The sequence below is a fragment of the Crocodylus siamensis genome, chromosome 3 (genome assembly GCF_052110815.1).
Source record: "Crocodylus siamensis isolate JL-2025a chromosome 3, ASM5211081v1, whole genome shotgun sequence".
In the NCBI taxonomy this organism is placed as follows: domain Eukaryota; kingdom Metazoa; phylum Chordata; order Crocodylia; family Crocodylidae; genus Crocodylus; species Crocodylus siamensis.
In genome coordinates, this window is record NC_143397.1 from 33,171,804 (window position 1) to 33,193,450 (window position 21,647).

General features: G+C 42.1%; 1 long non-coding RNA gene across 1 annotated transcript; it reads right to left on the reverse strand.

The window, feature by feature from the left end:
- Positions 1 to 415: 415 nt before the first annotated feature.
- LOC149868152 (uncharacterized) lies at positions 416 to 11,960 on the reverse strand. Its single transcript, XR_016440950.1, has 3 exons — positions 11,565 to 11,960; positions 5,970 to 6,191; positions 416 to 1,041 (listed from the first exon to the last, which is right to left on the reverse strand). It is a non-coding gene; the product is annotated as an uncharacterized LOC149868152 (long non-coding RNA).
- Positions 11,961 to 21,647: the final 9,687 nt, after the last annotated feature.

Consider the following 21,647-nt stretch of genomic DNA (forward strand, 5'->3'; position numbering starts at 1 on the left):
CTCTTATGCCTTTTATAGAGCACTTTCTGACTACAAAATAATTAGTAGCCCCATCCAATGAAACCATCGCACTTAGGGTGCTCTTTAAATACCAAAAGTGAAGAGGAGTAAGTATTCCATGTTTAATCCCTTCCAGCAGCTTCCCAGAGCTACCACTAAACCTATGTGTGTTTAAACTCAAATGGAAAATTCTCTGGGTAATATCCCATTATTTAGTCTCACCTCACTGTTTATAAAATCCTTATATTACTATTTTTGTCAGCATTAAATCTGTTGATTTGAGTATGTGTAAAAGGTCCAGTTACACTATATATTTTGCATAATATATTGCATATGTACATATCTCTGTAAAAATATAACATGCCTTGCACTTCATGAGGGGCTACATTCTCATGTTCAGTAGATAATGAGGTGCAATAGTGTTACATAAAATTCAAAGATTTATCCATCTCCAGTGCATTCAGAACATTACTGCACTGCCAAAAATAAGTTTTAAAACTTTGAGCCTTGTTTTGAACACACCTATTGGAATTGGCTGAAGTCCATTGATCGACCTAGAAATTGTGTGAAATACCCCAAAAAAAAAGCTCCCTAAATTGGTATCATATTTTGCTCTCATTTATATCTGAGTAAATGCAGGAGGTCTATTTATTGTTATAAGCAAAATTTATACCAGAGTAATGACAAAAAGCAGAATAATTTCTGTAGTGCGTAATCAGGAGCAACTGAAATGAAAGTAATTAAAATTATTTAGAGGTTAACATTTCAAATGATTTATATTGAAAAGTTTGGCATATTGTGTTGCTGCTTCATAAAATGACTTGGTGTCTGATGAGGAGAACGTCTAAAATGTCTATCAAAACCAAGACCAATTTTAAGGTAGAATATTTTGATTGGAGAGTTTTCTAAAATTGTCCATGCCTTTAGAAAGAACATAAACATACAATAATATTTTACAAATTTAAGCCATGTCACACTGAACTCTACTGAGGAACTACAGTGATGCCTTAAATGAAACCTCCAGCGCAGTTAGACTAGCACCTGAAAAACAGAAAATGACAGAATTACTCAGTTTTCTCCTTCTGCATTTATAAGGGCAAATTAAAAAGAAACCACACTGCTCAGTTGAAGAGTTTTCTAAAAATATCAAGTTTCACTGAGCTCTAAGAAATCATAAGAAGGGAATGGTGCTTTTATAAAAAAAAAAAAGTCTTAATAAAGGTTTTCAACTAGCTCTGTGGATACAAGCCTCTTCCGCAATTTCATTCCAACATGCTAATTTTCAGGTCTTTCTGGAAAAGACAGATATAAATTAAATGACGAATCACTATAGAGTAAGAAGTAAGTGTCATAGGCCCCTGTTATGGTTTGGTTTGGTTTTTTTAATAGAGGAATTTGCAGACATCTTACTATTTTTAAATGACCAGTTGTTTTTTTCTGGCCAATTATGTCTGTTTAAACAAAGCTTCAAGCAAACACTGCAAAAACTTAGGCTTAAATCTCACCATGAGAGGTTAACTTGCTTTGGTACTTTACAATATTCTGCATGTTGATATATGATTCATTTAATTCTTAATGGTAGTAGAAACTTTGGAAATACTAGCATTTTTATATTTTGGATGCTGTTTTGTAGTCTGCTTGTATATACAATTTTCCATCACTACTATATTTGATCCTATATATAGCAACACATACTAATATTATTATGTATATTCTTCATATGGGTCAGACAATTAATACCCTTCTTGATATTTATTTTTGCTTTGATCCTCAGCAATCATTTTATAATAAAATCAGAAAGAAATGGCTTCATTTATTAAGTATGTGCTGACCATGTACTAGATCACATAAGAAATGAAGATGACTAAAGAGAAATAAGACACTTCTATATTTTGCAATATTGTCATATGTCATGAATAAGTCACCAGGACCCATGTTAATACAGCACCCATTTTTTGAAAGATGACATGAAAACACTGAGACTTTATATTGAGTTTTAAAGCCAGTAACAAAATATAGAAAGTAGCTATTTTTCAGGAAAAAGCTTAATCTTTCTAACTTCTGTTTCTGCTTCATTGCTGAGTTTGTTTGAGTTCTTAAAAGTGGCTTTTTAAAGACTTTCCTGATTAGGCTTAACTTCATGTGCTTAACTTCATTCATGTGAATAGCTCCATTCAAGTTAATGGGGCTACTGGCAAGCCCAAAGTTAAGCATGTGCATAAATGCTTGCAGGATCAGGACTGGAAATTGTAAAAAGGCATTAAATAAAACTGAATTAAGATGGGCTTTAGATTTGCTCTTAAAGAAACTCCAAAGGTGCTTTCATTACCTAATGTATGTTAGCTTTTCTGAACGAATAAATAAGTATCTGCTTGCATTATCACAGCACTCAGACACCGTCAAGTTACTAGATACTACATATACATCTTAGACAGAAAAGACAGAAAAAATTCTATGCATCACTGACACTATAAACCAAAAAAAGGGAACTTCTTATTTTGTGGAATAGTAATGTAATAGTTTGCAACAGTACTTTTGGAACCATTATACTTTTTATAGCCCACTTCAGAATACTTTATTATATTATGAATTACTGACACAAGCTGTAAAGTGTCCTTCTGAGTCATAGTAACTATTAATGGAATTACTCGTGTCCAGGTGCAGTATTTGTGCCACTTACTGGTATAAGCCTTATAAAATGTCTGACAAGAAACAGCATTCATACATGAGGCATAATTTTATATGCAAAACCCGAGAAGATTTTCTTTTCTCCCCCCACCCTGTTTTTTTCTCTCTTTCATCAAATGCTACTTTTGAACTAACCAACACCCAACTTTTCTTAAGCAAACAAAGCTGGTTTAAAGTTTGAAGAGTAAACAACAAGATGTGAAATATGTTAAGATTTATAACACTGTAAAAAACAGACACAAAACTCTGAGCCTGGGTCTGCATATAAAACAGCAAACGCAAGCATGGCAAACCCTGGACATAGACCCAGACACTCCACAGGTCTCTTGGATTGAAAGTAGTCTACACCTGGTTCCAGTCTGTGAAGCTGCCTTAGTATGGTGCTATGAGAGGGCTATACTATAATACATAGATCAAATGGACTTTAAAGATCATTAATGTACCTGGACAAATTAGTTCTGCTTTCACCATTTTGCCTGGGGCCAGCATTGCAGGATGCAGTCATATTGCTTCCAGTTCAGGACATAGCCCTGGCCCCTAGCTACCTGGAAGTGGTATAGTCTCATGCCTGTGTCAGCAGATTACATTGTGCTCTCAGCAGGTGCTGGAGAATGCAGCCTGACAACACAGAAATGGTTTGGCAGAAAAATGGGGAGGATCGGGCAACCTGGGATCTATTTTCCCAATCCAGGACAACAGCCCTGTTTCAGGGACCCTGGGCCATACCACACAACTCAGGACTGCTGCATGCTTTATCCGTGTCCTTTATGCACCCGAAGGAAACAAGATTATAGTTCCAACCACATACATCAAAGGGGGCAGCTGTCTCTCTCAGCCTGAGGCACTGTACATTTCACCTGACTTTTGAAGTCAAGTCTTTGCATCCTCAAGATCAGAGACTATTTACAATGGAAAACACCAACCAGATTAAATCATTTCTTGAAACAGTCAGATGCAAACTGGCCAAGCCTAGGAAAAGTAAATCTTGCAATCCATCCATTATTAATAGCACTTCTGCTGTTGAAGAACAATGAAATAGGAGGTGAAAAAGGAGTGCAGGGATCCACTTCCTTTAGAGCTGCACTGATGCAAAATTCCCAAAGCTCAAAATGATGCATGAGCAGAGTCTTGTGTTCCCTTTGGTAAAATGGGACCAAATTTCATTGCATCATGTTTCCAAATGCATTCCATGACCATGAAATAGCCTGTAGTCCTACCTGTATTCACAAAAACACTTATCTAGGCCCTTCTCTGGAGCTTTAGAGATGCAAACCAGTTCCTTCTCTGCCTGATTCAGTGTAATTGGTCATGGAAAAGTTGCTAAGAACAAGTAAAGCATGGAGTTAAATCCCTTCCTTCCACAGTTTAGGACAGTTCTTGCTCAGTTTTTCTTTCTTGCTCTCTCCTAGTAGTTTTTTCAGATTATAGATTCATAGATGCTAGGGTCGGAAGGGACCTCAACAGATCATCAAGTCCAACCCCAGCCTAGGCAGGAAAGAGTGCTGGGGTCAGATGAGTCAGAACTAGGGCTGCATTCCCAGCTGCTGCTAGGAGCGCAGCCCTGGTTCTCCCCTGTCTCCTACCACCTTGCTGCTGGCTCCTTCAAAACTTGAAATCTTTTGAAACATTTCAACTAGCCTCGTTTTGTTTTAAGGCTGGTTTTGAAGCCCTTTGTTTCAATTCGATTTTGCTGTTTCAAGCTCAAAATGAGTCAAAACACTGTCAAATCAAAACAGGTGGTGAAATTTCACACAGTCCTACTCTCCAGACAGACCTCCTCCATTTCCTCCTTCCCCACCCCTTCTTAATAAGAATGGATCTTTCTACTCTTGACTTCTCTCCCTCTCCCTTCTTCAACCATGCAATACCATACTAGGGAAGAGGAAGAAGAGGACCCTGCTATAAGCATTCTCCCAGGCCTGAGGGAGGGGAAGGGTGAAGAACCCACGGAAGCAGAGATGGCGGGGACAGCACGTACCTGGAAGCGAGCGGGCCCAGTAGATGTGGGAACTGACGTGGGCTGGGGAACATGTAGATGTGGGTCTGAAGGGGCAGTATTGACATTAACTATGTAACGTACACCCCCATAAGTCAGTGGGGAGACAGGCTGATGTGAAATTGAGAAATACAAATTTAATTCATATTTGAGGTGCAACTGGAAGCTCTGCACCGTTAGGTAGCCAGCAAGAATGTTGTAGCGCTGTCTATCCAAATCACCCTGCTCTGTAGATTGTGAGAACTGGCAATATTACAGTTTTCACAACACACAGGAGGAGTGCAAAGATAAAGACACTCTGGGATATGGAATATACATTTTAAAAAGATCAGGGCTGTCAAATGATTTTAAAAAATTGATCACACTTAGTTGCTCAATTAAAAAATTAGTCACAATTAATCATAATTTTAATAGCACAGCTAAAAACTCAAAAGTATGTGTGGAAAAACTCATCTTATGCAGGTACTTTGTATGGTCGGTGGGGGGCTGTGGGTGTGTGTGTTGAGTTTGGAGCCTGGGGAGGTGGGGTCCCACATACCCTGGCAGGATGCAGGGTACTGTGGATCAGGAGTGAGGGGCAGCAGCAGGATCGGGTGGGGGGCTGTGGCTTGGGAGTGAAGGGAGACACACACAGCCAGACACACATGCATAGACACCCCCCAGCATGCAAGACCGTGGAGAGGAAGGGGTGTGGAAGTAGGGAAGGGGCGGGGAGGCAGATCAATGCCCCCATGGTGAGGAAGTCAGGCAGGGGCTGGGGTGAATGGAGCCCTGGGACTGGGGTGGGTAATGGGACAGAGCTGTGGGTGGTATGTGCAGGTGCAGGGGGTGTGTGGCTCCTGCCACTGCATGCACACTTGGAAGAGCCATGGGAGGCAGATGGATGTGTGTGCAGGGTAGAGGCAGGCTACAGGCTCGGGGCTGTGTCCTGCTGCCATGGCCCTGGGAGCCACACAACACCATACTGTGCCTCCCACCGCCGGGCAGGCAGGGGATGCGTGGTGCGGGCATCACGCATCTCCCAGGGCAATGATAGCAGGGCACAGAGAGCCAACTCACAGCCTGCAGACCCTAAGCACAAATCTTGGGGGCACCTGTCTCCTGTGCCAGCCCCAGGGGTGTGTGCAGCTGCTCCTCCTCCCCCCCCCACCCCCCTGGATGAGCTGCCCATGGCTCCATCCCATGATCTGTCCTGGCCCTAGGGCCCTATTCACCCCAATCCATGCCCTTCTCTCCCCGTGAGGGCTTTGATCTGCCCCCATGGCCCTTTTCCCCACAGATTTACCTACTGGGCGGTGCTCTATATGCTGCTGGCTGCATTCCTGGCCACGTGCAGTCTGTGGCTGCTCAGCTGTGTCTGTGTGTGCCCCTCCCTGTCGTGCTGCAGGAGCCTGGAGTCTGCACCCGGGCGGTCCTGAGGTCCTCTGTGCTGCTACCGCTGCTCCGCTGGGTGGCCTGGAGGAGGCAGTGACAGTGGCAGAGCAGAGTCCAGGTGCAGGTTCCAAAACTACACGGATGATAAATGCATTAAAAAAATTAACGCAAACACTGATTAACATGTTAATCGCATGCATTAACCGCAATTTAATTCACTGCCCTAGAAAAGATTGGAAGGACCAACCACAGTCCTGATTTTTGAGCTTTTGGCACTGGAGTATGGTATTTTTTATGATGATTATTTTCAAGGATGGGTTTGTTTTCAAGCTGTCTACATAACCTCACTCTACTTTCTAGATTACAGCTACTGTAGTGTTGTTTAAGTGATCAAACTGTAAAATCTGATCTTTCTATGAATGCTAGAATAGTAGGAAGTATGTTGAGGTTTCAGGAATTCATTTCCCCAAGGTCTCCATAGCTGCAGCATTCCCCAGGAGGCCTAGCTTATCATCTTGTACTTCTGGCTCTCTCCACCCCCTGGCTACAAAGCGGACTCCAGCTTTTGCTTTCCAACCCCCTGTTGTTTGGCTCTCTGGAACAATGCAGAGAGCATGTGCTGTAATCCAATTAACTCTTCCAAGTGAGGAAAGCAGAAGAGCAAGGGTCGGCTACATGCAGGTCACGAGATAGAAAATAAAGTTGATAACTGGGTGTAGCAAAACACTGAAGTCCATAAGAGAAATTGTGAATTCTGAGACATTAAAACTGCCAAATTACATAGTAGCCACTGCCTCTCAGTCTGTGGAGACCTGACCGAGAAGAACGGGGTAGTTTGTTGCCTTTGGAGGTATTATTTCAGGTTCTCTTTAGATTCAGGCAAATGATGCTACATCAGTTTCCAGTAACTTCAGGATTTAAGGTTTTTTCCACAACAGTAAGGACTATTTTTAAATTAAGAGGGAGAATTACCAATTCTACTGCTATGAAATATATGGAGACTGGCTAGTAAGATGTTACCACACACAAAGTGTTGCTATTCTTTTAATAGATGATTGATGATATAGTATAATGTGCTTAATTTGGGTGGCTTATTTATCAAGGCCATCTGCCAGGGTATTATAACTTGCCTAATTTTAAAGTCCTGAAATCATTAACCATGCCTTTTCTTTTTCAGTTACTCACTGTTTTGCCTAATGTTGGATAGAACTCAGTGGTGAATGACCCTGTTTTCACTGCAGTGATTCCTGGCACCCTTGAGCTAGTCTATGAAGCAAGATGTGCTACTGCTATTTATCAGCAGAGCAGCAGAGGACCTGCTTGAAGCCTTCTCCAATCATAAAAATTCTTCCATTCAGCGGAAAGAGGGCTACAACTTTCTTCTTGAGTTTACAGCCCCTATTACCCAGAAGGAAACATGAGATCTCTGGGCTACATGCTGCAAATACATGCTGATTTGGCTGCAATTAGAGTGTTGATTATGCTTGTGAAAACCCCCTGAAAAAATCTCAGGCCTAGCTACAGGAGAAGCCTCTTTCCTTATGTCTCACAGTTCAGCTTCTATGATCTGCTCTGTTGACCTGGCTTGACTATTCCTGGAACAGTAGCAAAGCAGTTATGTGTTCCCTGCTAACACAGTGGGCTTCCTCTGTCAAGCTGCCGATGTCTGTGATTAGAGGCAGTACAAGGTGTACCATATTTTATTGCATACAACATGCTCCCTCCTGCCGCTTTGTTTTTGAAAGGCAGGATGCAGAAAATACATTTTTTCAGAGTCATGGCTACATAGAGCAGGGACAGAGCCTAATCTTCAGCTAACTCAACCTCCCTTTCCTGCACTGAATCCACAAGTCAGCTAGAGCCTTCAGGACTGTGAAAGAGGAGGAGAGACCAGGAACAGCTAGCAGACAGTAAAATTGCGCTAAGAAAAGTTACCTTGATAATGGAACATCAAAACCATGAAAAGGAGAGAATTGTTAGCACCTGCAGAATGAAGAACAAGGCACTATTAAGTCAACTGACTCTCTCATCAGCCTGAACAGTAATGCCAGAGCTGCTGCACTGTTATAAGGGACCATGCCATAGGTGGCCTTGCCTAGTGGTTAGGCAAGAAGGAAGAGGCAGGAGCCAAATCACAAGCACCATCCAAGAATAGGAATCAGGGACCAAGTAATCAGATCCAATGATTACTACAGCAAATCTAGAGGAAAATCTAAGGCAATCCAGAGGCAAAGTCCAAACAGGCTGGGTACAGGAGGCTGCAACCAAGTTGCCAGAACCAAGAAGGAAAATCCATTAGCCAGAGTCCAGGAACCTAGTAATCAGCATCTGAGAACAAGGAAACCAGCCCATAAGGAAGATCCAAAGCCAGAGCCCAGGAACAGAGCCAAATCAGGAAACCAAAGAACACAGGAACCAAGGGACTCACCAAAGCAGACCTGAGTCAGTACTGTTGGTTAGCCTAGAGCAGAGGTGGGGAAAATGCAGCCTGTGGGGCCCCTAAAATATTTAGAATATTAATATATATCTGAGTCTGGCTGCCTGTCATGTGGCCCTCAACGGCTTGTCAAAACTCAGTAAGCGGCCCTCCACCTGAAATAATTGCCCACCCCTGGCCTAGAGGCTGCTGCCATAGGTGGGACTAAATGGGTAGCCACACTCCCAACAGTCAATCAAGAAGCCAGTCAGTTAATTACCTGGGTTAGAGTTGTCAATCAAAACCCCCAGTCATTTAGCCCAGGCTGCCCTACCTGATTAGGGTCCCTGCCAGCCATAGAGCAAAAATCAAACCAGGATACTTCCAACCCAGGGCAAAACATTAGCTTTGACTTAATATATGCACCACAATTATAAGGGGCTAATTTTTAGGAAAAGGTGTATATTATATGTGAGAATATATGGTATTTGTTTAGAGAGGCCTTTAGTCAAATATTATGACAATTACCATTTATTAATTTAAAGATGGTTGCCACTGTAATACATTATCTCCATTTTAAGCATTGTTATGGACAAGGTAAATAAAAATCAATGTCTTATTAAAAAGTTTCTTTTTAATTCAAATATTTTTATTTATTATTTAAATTATTACGAGTATTTGTTTTTAAATTATGTTTGTATGGAATTAAGTTTTAAAACATAACATATTAAGGCTTACATTCATTACAATTCTCTTAAAATAGCGTAACCCAGTTGCCCCCAAATAAGCACCTCTCTCTCACCAACAGAAGGGGAAAGCCAGCAGGGCACCTGTGCTGGGGGTGGAAACGGCAGTCTACTCACAGTTCCCTCACACCTATCGTGTCTCAATAGAGGAGGAACAGAAAACAATGTCTTCAGCAGGTACAAATTTAATATATAAGAACTGAGGTGAATATTTACAGGTTACATATCTATATTTATATATAAGCAGGTATGCATAATGATCCAACCGATATGAACAGGTAAGTACAACAATAAATGACACTCTAAAATCCCAGGCATATAGTTAATAAACACTCCAAAGATACACATCATTTCAAACAATCAATAAAGCACTCCAAAATATGAGGCGCAAGAGTTCTCTAGGGGTCCCCCTCCTTCAGAGGGTCCCTTCCTCTTGCCTCTCTTAGTGAGGCTACCTCCCCCTGAATGTCAGTCCTCAGTGGGAGACCCATTCCCCTCTGACTCACGTGTCCCAAGGAGCCGGGTGGGAGTTGTCCATAAACTGCCCTGGCCTGGCTAATGTTTCTCCAGGGGAGGGCTCAGTTCCAGGCCTCAGGAAAGCGACATGACTCACTCACACATCCCAATGGCTCAGTCTTTCTCAGGGAGAGTTGAGGGCCTGGGCCACCTCGTGCATGCCTAGTGCTGTGCCACTCTGAATACTACTCCCCACACTCAGGGACCACTCTGTTCCCGGGGCCCTTACAGACTCACTGCAGGGGATGGGTCCCAGACCACCCAGTCCCTCCTTCTCCAGGGCCTCACACCCCACACTGACTCACTCTGCAGTTGCTCTGGCTCCTGTGCCCAGCCTCACTCTGTGGTTGGAGACCTGAGCCACCTCGCTGTATCTCCTAGGGTCCCGGTCCCTCGTGTACCCTCCGTGCAGTGATGCCTGCACCGCAGCCTGGCCTCGTGCCAGGGTTGGAAACCCATGCCACCTTGCTGTGGCTCCCAGGGTCCTGGTCCCTTGTGGACCCTCCATGCAGGGACTCCTGCTCTGCCCACCACTTCCATCCAGCAGCAGAATCTTTCAGGCTCTTCTGGGCAGCCAGATATGCATGCTGCATAGCTCTCTCAGCATTTCTTGGCCCCAGGACATCTTCCTTCTTTGTCCCCTGCCAACTGCGCTGCATGCTTGGCACACAGTTGCTTATATCCCCTCCTGGGGCTCCACCCCCAGATTGAAAATGAACTAATTAGGGGGCTGCAACTGCAGTTCCCAATTAGGTGCACTCCTGGCCCCCTTCCCCCCCACCCCGCCTTTGGAATAGAGGCAGAGAAGACTCTCCTCCTGGCTCCAATTGGTGGGTTGTGCCCCACCAATCGCATTTGTGGTCTCCTAAGCCCAAAGAGCCAAGCAAAGCCCGGCAAGCCTGCCACAATACTTAAAGAAATAATAAATGTGCTGAACTCATGAGTCATTATCAAGATGTTGAGCTTCAGGTCATGTGCTTTTGAGAGAGAGAGATGGTGTAAATAAAAGCCTTATAAATTAGGCACAATAGGTCATGTGCTGTAATACAGGCTTGATCCTAAGGGCACGTGAGGGTTGTGCTACTTGGCTCAAAGGATTGGCAAAGTCATCATAGGCCCTGGGGCCTGGCTCAGGGAGACATCATTATACACCTCCTCAGGATTAAATTCCAGTCACCAGTTACTTGATGAAAATGTTTGACATAAATCATGAGGAAAGACTTCATCATCTAGCCAATGAGCAAAATACCATTTATGAATTTTAACCTACTAAACATCTAAAATTAGTAAGCAAATAAAAATATTAAGCTATACATTTTCATTAATAATGGGTAAAGATAAAATGTACTTTCTTAGGTAGTAGAAGACATACCAAATTTAGTGTAAAGACGTTATTAATTTGTAAATGACCATTTTTCAAATGGTTATATCAATCAAGTGACTGCACCTTTCTTTCTAAAGTAACTGAAAAATAAAATGGAAAATTTCATTACCATCATTTTTTAATGGAAACATTCAACTTGCTGATTTAAATCATGATTTAAATTGCTATTTTAAATGGCCTTACTTTAAATCACTCTCCCCTGGTTACATTATCTGAACAGTGGAAGTAGAGTGTATTCCTATGCTCCTCTTGCTTTTCATCCCTCCTGTTTCCAATAGACGCACACTGATTTTTCCTTTTATAAGTAAAGAAAATTTGTTGCTCCCAGAACAAATTTTTACAGCCAAGTTGTAAGTGCCTGAAATGGTAGTCTGTAATGGGTTTCCTGGCAAAAAGCTAACTTTAATTAGTGCTGACAAGATATTAAATCCCTATTACACTTACCTATTTTCTGGCTTTAGTACTTGGAACAACATCAGGACTTGTGGAATGTGATTTCTTTTCTTTTCCTTTTTCCTGGGTTTTCAGTGCAGCTCGGAAGGGCAACTTGCTGCTGCTTTGAAAAGATACAATTCTGGAACATGTGCCCACTGCCCAGCATATGGTCCTGCAGCATTCTTAAGGCAAAGGCACCCCAAAGCAATAGTGTGATGTAAGGATGGGCAGTTAGTACAGCAGTGAGCACTACAGAAATGTCCCTAAATAAAATAAGATCCCAAGGCATATTCCTTAGAACCAACCAATGCAGCTGAGGCAGGGGTATAGCTGGGCAGATTGGTGCCCTGCCAAAGGTTGGGGCAGACTGCGGGGGCTGCTATTTTTGCCCTCTCCCTTCCCCCCCCCACCAAAGTCAGTGCCTGGGGTTGGTGCCCTGCTCATCCCTCCTTACTTATGCTACTAGTTGCTTCGTCTGTTTCTATGCTAGTTTCCCCTTGCTCTTCTGCATCTAAATGAACCACCTCTACCACTGCCTTGCTTGCACCTTGCTGCTGAGGATTAACAGGTGTGGTAGCATATGTTTGGGTTTCTCACATAACGTCCTTGCAAGCACTTGATGGCATCATTGTCATTCTGGCCTAGACTCTTAAAACTTCCAGGGAAGGAAACGTCTGGCTAAAGAGCATGGTCTGACTCTTCAGAGGAGTGTTCTGGAAAATTATATTAGGGTCTAAAGCATGCTTAACAAGTCTGAGTGTTTAATCTAGGCTCATTAGTTACACATTCAAAAATACCTTTTAGACTTTCCAATTCACCACTTTCTTAATTTACTACATGTAAGGCTAGGTCTTTATCAGTTGCTTCCAAGACAGAGTGATTCCTTATTTGGAACTACAGCTTTCTATTCAATTATTTGTATTTTTAAAAAATGCTATCTGGATAACTATCAACTATTTTGCACAGAAACTTTGACAATATTTTTGTAATTTTTTTCACCCACGCAAGACTGCTGGTCAGAACACAAAATAATCATCCAATACATTCCTCACTCTCTTTTTAAAACTACAGCCAAATGTCTTTTTTCAACCTGATTCTATCAAGAAGTATAAAACTATAGAAAATAACCATCCAGTCTCACCTAGCCAGTGCAGGATTGTTCCCCGTAACGTGGTTTCTTGGATTTTAACTAGACAAAATGTCTCCCACAATTTCCCCTAAGAAAACCATTTCACAGCCCGATCAGGAAGTTTTTCCAGATATTCAGCCTGGTTCTTCTTAATTAGCCTGACATTCAGACAAATAAAATCAATGGGCTGAGCACTGCCACACTGATTTATTAGTAGAGCAGGGTCTCAGCTTGTAATATCCTCGAAGCAGACTGTTTTTACTGTGAAGAGTTCTTGACAGCATATAGGTGAAAATAATTACTTGACTAAATGCCCTTTGTTTTACTTCAGCCCATTATTCTTAATTAGAAATAGCTATACACCTCCCTCCTCCTCCTCAGTTTTTATATCTATCATATATTTTTACACTGGTATCACATCTCTTCATGGTTTCTTACACCAGCTACACATGATTAACTCCCCTCATTTTTCTGAGGAGGGAAGAGCAGCAGAAAATAACATTGTATGTATTCACTGGCATTTTAACAAAACCTATCTTGATACATATACGTGATCCTGGTACAGAATTACAGGTCAGTCTAAGCTAAGCCTGCTTTGTTTGGCATTTTATTTTCTGTTTTGTGATATTTAAAACATTTCTGAACTGAAGGAAATTGCACTTTGCAGATTTTGGAAAGTGGGTGCATCACCAAGTTCTGTTTTAGGAGGAAGGGTTTGTCAGAGTTTCTCTACCTGGTATGACAGGCTTTTATCTGCATTGTGTCAGGAGCACCATTAGAAATGCATACCCCCCTTTGAAATTTTTAGAGATAATGACTATCACTGGAATGGAATCATTCAAATGACTGGACATTTGAGTTATACTTGCTTTCTATTCTTTCTGTATTCCTTTACACTGGAATTTTCTCAGTTAAAAATAGTTACTTACCTTATAGGAACTCGGAGATATTCTGTCCACAATGGATTTTATTTTTGTTGTCTAGATGTCCCAAGAACATGATTTTGGCTTTTTTCCCCTGACACAGTTGTGCATGTGTTTTAGACCATCTCATATTGCCCTTCCCTCTACACAGGAATATAAAATATGGAGCAAGCTCAGTTGCCTTGCAGAGATTCATGCAGAGATCCATGGGATTTGAAGTCTATAGTAACAGATAATGAAAGAAGGATCAGTTGTGAAATCCCATAGACAACAAATCTTCAGGAGTGCTAGGTACTGCAAGATGAGCAACAACACTTTCTGCTTTGAGTGGTTGTTCATGTAGAGCAACTTCCATGTAGCATCCCTACAAATTTCAAAAGTAAAAAGACACTTTGAAGAGACCTGAGCTCTAGTGAAATGAGGTCTAACATGGCTGAGGAGAAGGCTGATTTAGTTACCTTGGACCATGTTCCCATACAGTTACAGGATATTGCATAACCTTCCACCCTCTCAGCAAAAGCCATAAATAAGGCTTTTTGTGTTCCTAAATTATTTTGCTAAGGCAGTATGACAATATCTGTACTACATAACCTGTATTATGTTTTCTTTCCCTTGGAGTTGAGTAAGGCTAAGGGAAGAAAACTGGGAGATGAATGAGAGAAACTTGGAATGAAACTTATCCAACACGGTATAAGCAGAACATGGCACAAGTGTCTGAATGTTCCCTTCTGCTCAGACTGATGTAATGACCACTAAAAAGAGTCTAAATCAATAGATGACATAGACAATAGATTGTTAAGGGCTCAAAGAAGGTACCCATTAAGCCTGGCAATATTATATTCAGGTCTCAAGGAGACCACACTTCCTTAGCTGGGGGACAACATTAATAAGTCCCTTAAGGAATCTACATGCTTTAGGGTAAGAAAATAGTGTATAGGTGAGTAATGTGCAGTTCTTGCTGCTGGATGGACTCATATGGAACTAATTGAAAGTCCAGATGTTTCAGGACTAGTAAATATTTCAATACTGCTTAAATGTTTTTTGTCAAGGGAAATAGCTAGTGCTGAGATGCCCAAGTAGAAAATCTCTTCCACTTGGCTTTATAAGTGAGTACAGTTGGAGCAGAATGTTCTGAACTTCAGCTGAATAGCTTCTTTCAGTGGATATCAGCCAGCCACATGCAGGCAGTCAGATATAGCAAAGCTGAGTCCAGATGTACAATCTTATTGCCATTCTCTAAAGCTGCATAAGGCAGAGCAGACAATGACAGCCATGCTGCCATGACTCACCCAAGCTATTGTTGTCATGATCTTTGATCTAGCATCTTGCATCCATTTTGCCAGGGCCTCTGCATCTTGGAAACAGAGCTTCAGGTCATACAATAGGCCAGGTGATGAGAAAAGCATCCGACAAAGACCCCAGATCAGAGCTTCTGTTCTACACTTGGCATTTCTTGTTGTCTGTGGCAAACGGATCTATTGCTGGGTGTCCTCATTTACAAAAAGATACATTACAACCTTGGCTGCTATATCAACCACTTGTGGTTGTCTGAGAACTAGCTACTAGGTGACCTGCTAACATGTTCTGAATGCACAGGTGTCAGTAGTATAATCTAGTGATGATGAGTACACCATCTTGACAGATCAGTTTCTCTTTTTCAGTTGTAGTAATATGTAGTCAAGGGAGGAACATCAGAAGAACTTGGTGCCAGCTATCTACCCTCTTGGACATATCAGGCGCTGATGCTAGAATTTGCCACAAGGCCTTTACAGACTAACACTTCTTTAATAGACTTGATGAGCTTACCAGGCATGAAGGGTGGTAGCTTTCAGGACTTCCAGAAGGATGTCAAGTCCATACATTTTAGCAAAGCTTGAAACATATGGTAGGCAAGTCTTAGAGAGACTGGATGGCTCTCCAGGGGACAGTTATCAAATTGCCACAGGGATCAATTAGAAATATATGATATTGGACTGGAAGAGGATTCTGGATTAGAGTCCCTGTTCTCTGTTACCTCAGGCCGCTGTGGCATATGATCCCATTCGTAAATTGATTAAGGTCCATCCCATCCCATCCAGTCACCATGGATTCACCAAAGACAATTCATCCCTGATTGCCTTCTATTATAAAATGACTGGCTCTGTGGATGCAGGGAGACCAGTAGACATGACATACCTTGACTTTAGCAAGGCTTTTGATATCTTCTCCCACAAAATTCTTGCAAGAAAGCTAAGGAAGTATGGGTTGATGGTGGACTATAAGGTGGATAAAAAATTGGCTGGATCATTAGTGCTCAAAAGGTTATAATTAATGGCTTGATGTCTAGTTGGCAGATGGTATCAAGTGGAATGCCCTAGGGGCCATTTTTGTTCAATTTATTCATCAACAAAAATGATACCAAGCTGAGGGGAGTGGTAAATATGCTGGAGGGTAGGGCTAGGACTCAAAGAGACATAGGCAATTTGGAGGACAGGACCAAAAGAAATCTCATGAGGTTCAATAAGGAAATGTGCAAAGCCCTGCACTTAGGACAGAACAGTTCCATGAATGGGCACAGGCTGGGAACCAACTGGCTAAGCAGTAGCTCTGCAGAAAAGGACTGGGAGTTACAGTGGACAAGCTGAGTATGAGCCAAGAGTGTACCCTTGTTGTCAAGAAGGCTAACAGCATACTGGGCTACATTAGTAGGAGTGTTGCCAGCAGATTCAAGGAAGCGATTACTTCCTTCTATTCAGTACTAGTGAGGCCACATCTGTAGTACTGGGTCCAGTTTTGGGACCCCCACCACAGAAAGGATGTAGACAAATTGGAGAGTTCAGCAGAGGACAAAAAAAATGGTTAGGGGGCTGGGGCTCATGACTTTTGAGGACAGGCTGAGGGAACTGGGCTTCTTTTGTCTTGACAAGAGAAGACTGAGGGGGGATTTAATAACAGCCTTGAACTACCTGAAGCATGGTTTGAAAGAGGATGGAGCTGGACTGTTCTCAATCATGGCAGATGACAAAACAAGGAGCAGTGGGCTCAAGTTGCAGCAGGGAAAGTTTAGGTTAGATATTAGGAAAAAACTCTCTCATAAGGAGGGTAGTACAGCATTGGAATAGGTTACTTAGAGAGGTTGCTGAATTTCCATCTTTGGAGATTTTTAAGACCCAGCTAGACAAAGCCTTGGCTGGGATGATCTAGTTGGGGGACAGTCCTGCTTTAAGCAGGGGGATGGACTAGATGACCTCCTGAGGTCCCCCACAATCCTGATTTTCTATATTATGATTCTGTGAAGCCTGGCTATGTTATTTTGTTTCTTTTGCTCCTTCTAGATGTCTGTTCTAGGAACCTAACACTTCTGATGGTTAGAAGCCTCCTTGTAATTTCTAGTCCAAGGGTATTAATGGCCAATTTATGACAGTTGTGCCAGCATAAATGGCTTTTTCTCCATATCTGTCAATTTTCCTTGCATTATGGGAAAGGATCTAACCATAGATACTTAGAAGGGCAACAGAGGATATTAGCTTTTGGGAATCTGGCTGGAGACTCCAGAACTCATAATAAGTTCTCAACTCATAGGACATCTATACATGTGGTCCAGAGTGGGGTGGTCATACTTTAATTAGAGCAGCTGTCAGAGCCACTCCAATTAAAGCACCCATGATGTCCTGTGTTTTCAGCATTCCACGATACAAAATGGCAGCAGGGGCATTTTAAATAAAGCTTGTTCAATGAGCACCCCTGATAAGCTTATAGGTGGCCACCAGATCACCCCTGAGCCTGCCCTTTTCTAGGCTGAAGAGTCCCATGTTTCTCAGCCTCTCTTCATAAGGTCTGTTTTCCTGACCTCTGATCATGCATGTGGCTCTCCTCTGGACTCTCTCAAGCTTCTCCACATCCTTTTTGAATTGTGGAGCCCAAATCTGGACGCAGTACTCCAGCTGCAGCCTCACCAAGGCCAAGTACAGCGGGAGAATGTCATCCTGGGATTTGCTTGAGAAGCATCTATGGATGCAAGCCAGAGTTTTGCTCGTTTTACTAGCCACAGAATCACACTGAAGACTCATGTTCATCTTGTGGTCGATCATGACCTCCAAGTCCCTTTCATCTGTAGTGCTAACCAGGTGGAAGATGCAAGGTTTGAAACTATGTAGACAATCATTCAAAAGCATGGAAGTGCACTTCTGCCAAGCCTGTAAGCATGCTGCAGGTTTTTCCTCCCAAGGTGGAGAACCTTGCATTTGTCAGTGTTGAACACCATCATGTTCTCATCCGCCTATTTCATGAGCCTGTCAAGAACTGCTTGGATCACCCACCTATCAGGTGTGGATGCTTTACCCCAGAGTGTAGTGTTGTTGGCAAACTTGGCCAGCTCGCTTCTGACACCAATGTCCACATGGTTGATGAAGATGTTAAACAGTATAGGCCCTAGGACAGAGCCTTGAGGGACCCCACTGGTCACAGGGCACCATGACAATTGGCTTCCATCAACCACCACCCTCTGGGTCCTACTGCAGAGCCAATTCCCCAGCCAGCGGATCGTGGTGAGGTCAAGGCCGCAGTTAGCCAGTTGTGTCAACAGGTGATCATGGGATACCAGATCGAAGGTTTTTTTGAAGTCAAGATATACAACATCAATCTCTTCCCCCTTGTCCAGGTGATAGGTCACCTGGTCATAAAAGGAACTGAGAATGGTCAAGCAAAGACCTACCCACAACAAACCCATGCTGGGTAACCCTCAGGATATTGCCATCAGCTAGTCTGTTAAGGATGGCGTCTTTAATAATCTTTTCCAATTTCTTTTCTAATTTAGTTGGTGCCTTATGGATGCTACAAGAACCGAAAGACAACTTTTTGCCCTTTGGTTGTCCTTTGACTACAGAGCTTGGGTGGTCTTACTATGTCAAATTTTGTCTTTCAACTGCAAGGGTTCCAGCAGGAAGACCTGCATCCCTTCCTATCTCTGAACAATGTCTCTTGCTCACTATCTTGAAGAATTGTCAAGTGGATCAAATTTGCCAGTTGGGATATCTGGGGCATCTTGCTCCTCAGAAAGATCATCGGGCAGCTGTCAAAAGAAGGACTGGATAGAAGGACAAGTCTCATCTGTATCAATAGTTATCTGGTAATTGGAGTTCCATCTATATAGGAAATTTCATAATTTGTACAATTGGAATAAAATACTACATTCTGAATTTTCAGAAGTTGAAAACCTTTCTATTCTGATAAAACAGAAAAGTGTCATTTGGACTCTGACTTTAAAAAAAAATAAAATAAACACTTTGAAACAAAAAGTCAAAGCAGTCATTCAAAAAATGATGAAATAGAAAGTTGAAACATTACCAAAACTGCATTTGATTAAACTCATTCAATTCAACTGAAAAGTGAGGAAGTTGCTATTTTGATTAAATGGCTTTTTCTAGTGGAAAAATGGTCAGATGGAAAATTTCCTCCCACCTCTATCTAGTCAATTTACTTAAATCTAAGACAAACCTGAATTTAAAAGTCCCCCATAATTAGATTCTATAAACAAAAAATGATACATTTGCTATAAATTTGGTATAATTTTCTAGATATAGAATCTAATTATGGGGGGGAGGGTTGTTTATATTCATCCCCACACTGCTGCACTGTATGGGGAGGTGAAGCAGCTTTGCCCCTGCTTATGTCTGCCACCCTGCCACCTGGCTGCCCAACCCCTGCTGCCTCAGGTCTTTTTTCCCCTCCCCCACCCCTCTCCCATTCTGTTCCTTCTCCTACCTCCGCTCCCCTCTTGCCCCCAGCTTTTGCTCCCTGCTTCCTTTGCCCCTTACCTTTGCTCTGCCAGCAAGCTCCATCCTATACCAGCCTGGGATACTGAAGACAGCCTCAGCCCTGCCCCCATAGCAGCCATGCGGACTGTGCTCTCCTGCTATGTGCTGGGCTGGGATTATGTTTAGTAACCCAAGCTGCAGCGGGAACAGAGCCTGCCAGAGCAGAGCAATGGTAAATGGGTGGGTGGGGGAGAGGAGAGGGGAGGGGAAAGGGGTGAACAGAGGCTACATGGGGTGGGAGAGAGGTGGTGAGGTGCAAAGGTGGTGGGGGATGTGAGGGGTAGGCAGCAGCTGTGGCTATGGCCCTGAGTCACAGCAGTCGCCTACCTTCCCTCCCCCACACTGCCTTTGTATATGATTCTAAGACAAGGGAATTCCTCCCCCTCCCCAATGTTAAATGAAGGAAAAAAAACTCCTCTTCAAATGCTTTTGTTGTCCAAGGAACTTTCTTGGCATACTTCAGAAGTAATAACTTCAGGTGCACAACCCTAGCCCTCTGAATCTCTCTGGAAAGGAGTGGCAGGAAAAGCAGTGGTGAGGAACAAACAAAAATGACCCTGAACTAAGTGTCCATAGTTGAATTGCACAGAAACATTGGGGGAAAGTTTGTCTGAAAACTCAGAGATTTAGGTTTGACTGGTTTTGGGAGGAGGAGGTGCTTCAAACCTAGCTGTAAAGTATTAGTAAAAACCAGAAAATATATTCTCTTCTTTTTAAAGCCAACAGACAGGCTAAAAGATAAGTATTTAGCTAATACTTATACTAACTAACTAATCACAATCACCGTGTCACCAAATCTGACTACAGAACACAACAGTGACAGAGAAGAAGGTGGACACCATAAGGGCTTGAATAGTAAGAAGGGTGGTTGGGTCTATTCCTCCTTTATAGCCTCAGGGATAGGAGGTGAAGACACCAAGGAGGTAAGTACATCTTCAACAGATACTATTGCCCTCCAGAATATGAGCTCTCATGTATGATGCACATATGCATAGGTGGAAGATGCAAGGTTTGAATCTATGTAGACAATCATTCAAAACCATGGAAATGCACTTCTGCCCTTCCTCGCTTAAAGCTCTTTTTTCAGTCCTCAGGATCTACCGCTCTGTTGCTTCTGAGTTTTGTTAGTTGGGTTAGTCTATAGCCAGGTAGAAGGTGGGATGAGCTTTTGTAGGCAATAACCTACTTCATCAGCCTCTGATAAATTATGTTTTCGCCTACAAAAGCTTATACCACTCTGAACAAATTAGTTTTTAAAGTGCTACCCTGCCCTACCTTCGCCATGTTCTAAGGAATAAATATTACAGTAGTAAAATGTTACAATATTCTCTGTCATAAGCTCATATCACCTCTGCTTGTAGTTATCTCAATTTACTTCAAACTCTCTCTCTTGTAAGGTGATCTCAGCCTGCTTGTGGTTAAACTATCTTTGCATTTTTACATTGCAAGTCTTATTAAAGAATATTTTCCATTCTTAGATTACCTGTCCTCTGAGAATCTAAAATATTTTAGAAACACGAATCAATCAATTTACACACCACCCTGTGTGAGGTCGGCAGGCAGGAGTTGTAATGTCCTCAACATTTTAAAATGATATCTCATCATTTACCTTGGGAAAAGATGTTCAGAAATACCACACTTGTAAATGATTTAGGATTCCTCCTAACTTTCCAGGATCCAGTTCAGAAGTCATGCACAGATATTCTATTTTATATATACATAATATAGACATATACACATATTCTTCCCCTAAATAACTGAATACTCCCTATTAACAATATAAAGAATACTCCAAAAGAAAAATGTTAAAAGTTTCTCAGTACGACCATGCGAAGAAAAATGCAATTGTTAGGACCACTAAAAATTGCATGACCAGCAATGATTTATTAGTAGTAAAGCAGCCAGGGAACAACTCCCCTCTAAATTATTGTTTCCCTGGCTCTAAACATTTAATAAATTCCCAGCTTGAGCCAAGGAATGTATTTTCTCCTCTTCTATATATTTGTCTGTGGTTTGCATTATCATTTGCTAAATATATTTGGACACAGCACTATTTTTCTTGATCCACAGCTTTAAAAGCTTTTGTGGCTCACCCTCTGCCCCCCTAAGGAAGTTCACAAATAAATCACTAACCAGCAATTGAATATTGAATTGGACATTTTCTTCTTTTACTAGTTATACAATTTTCAAATAAGGTGGCAAGGCTGGAATAGGAAGATCAAACTGAACTGTTTATTCAGTCATC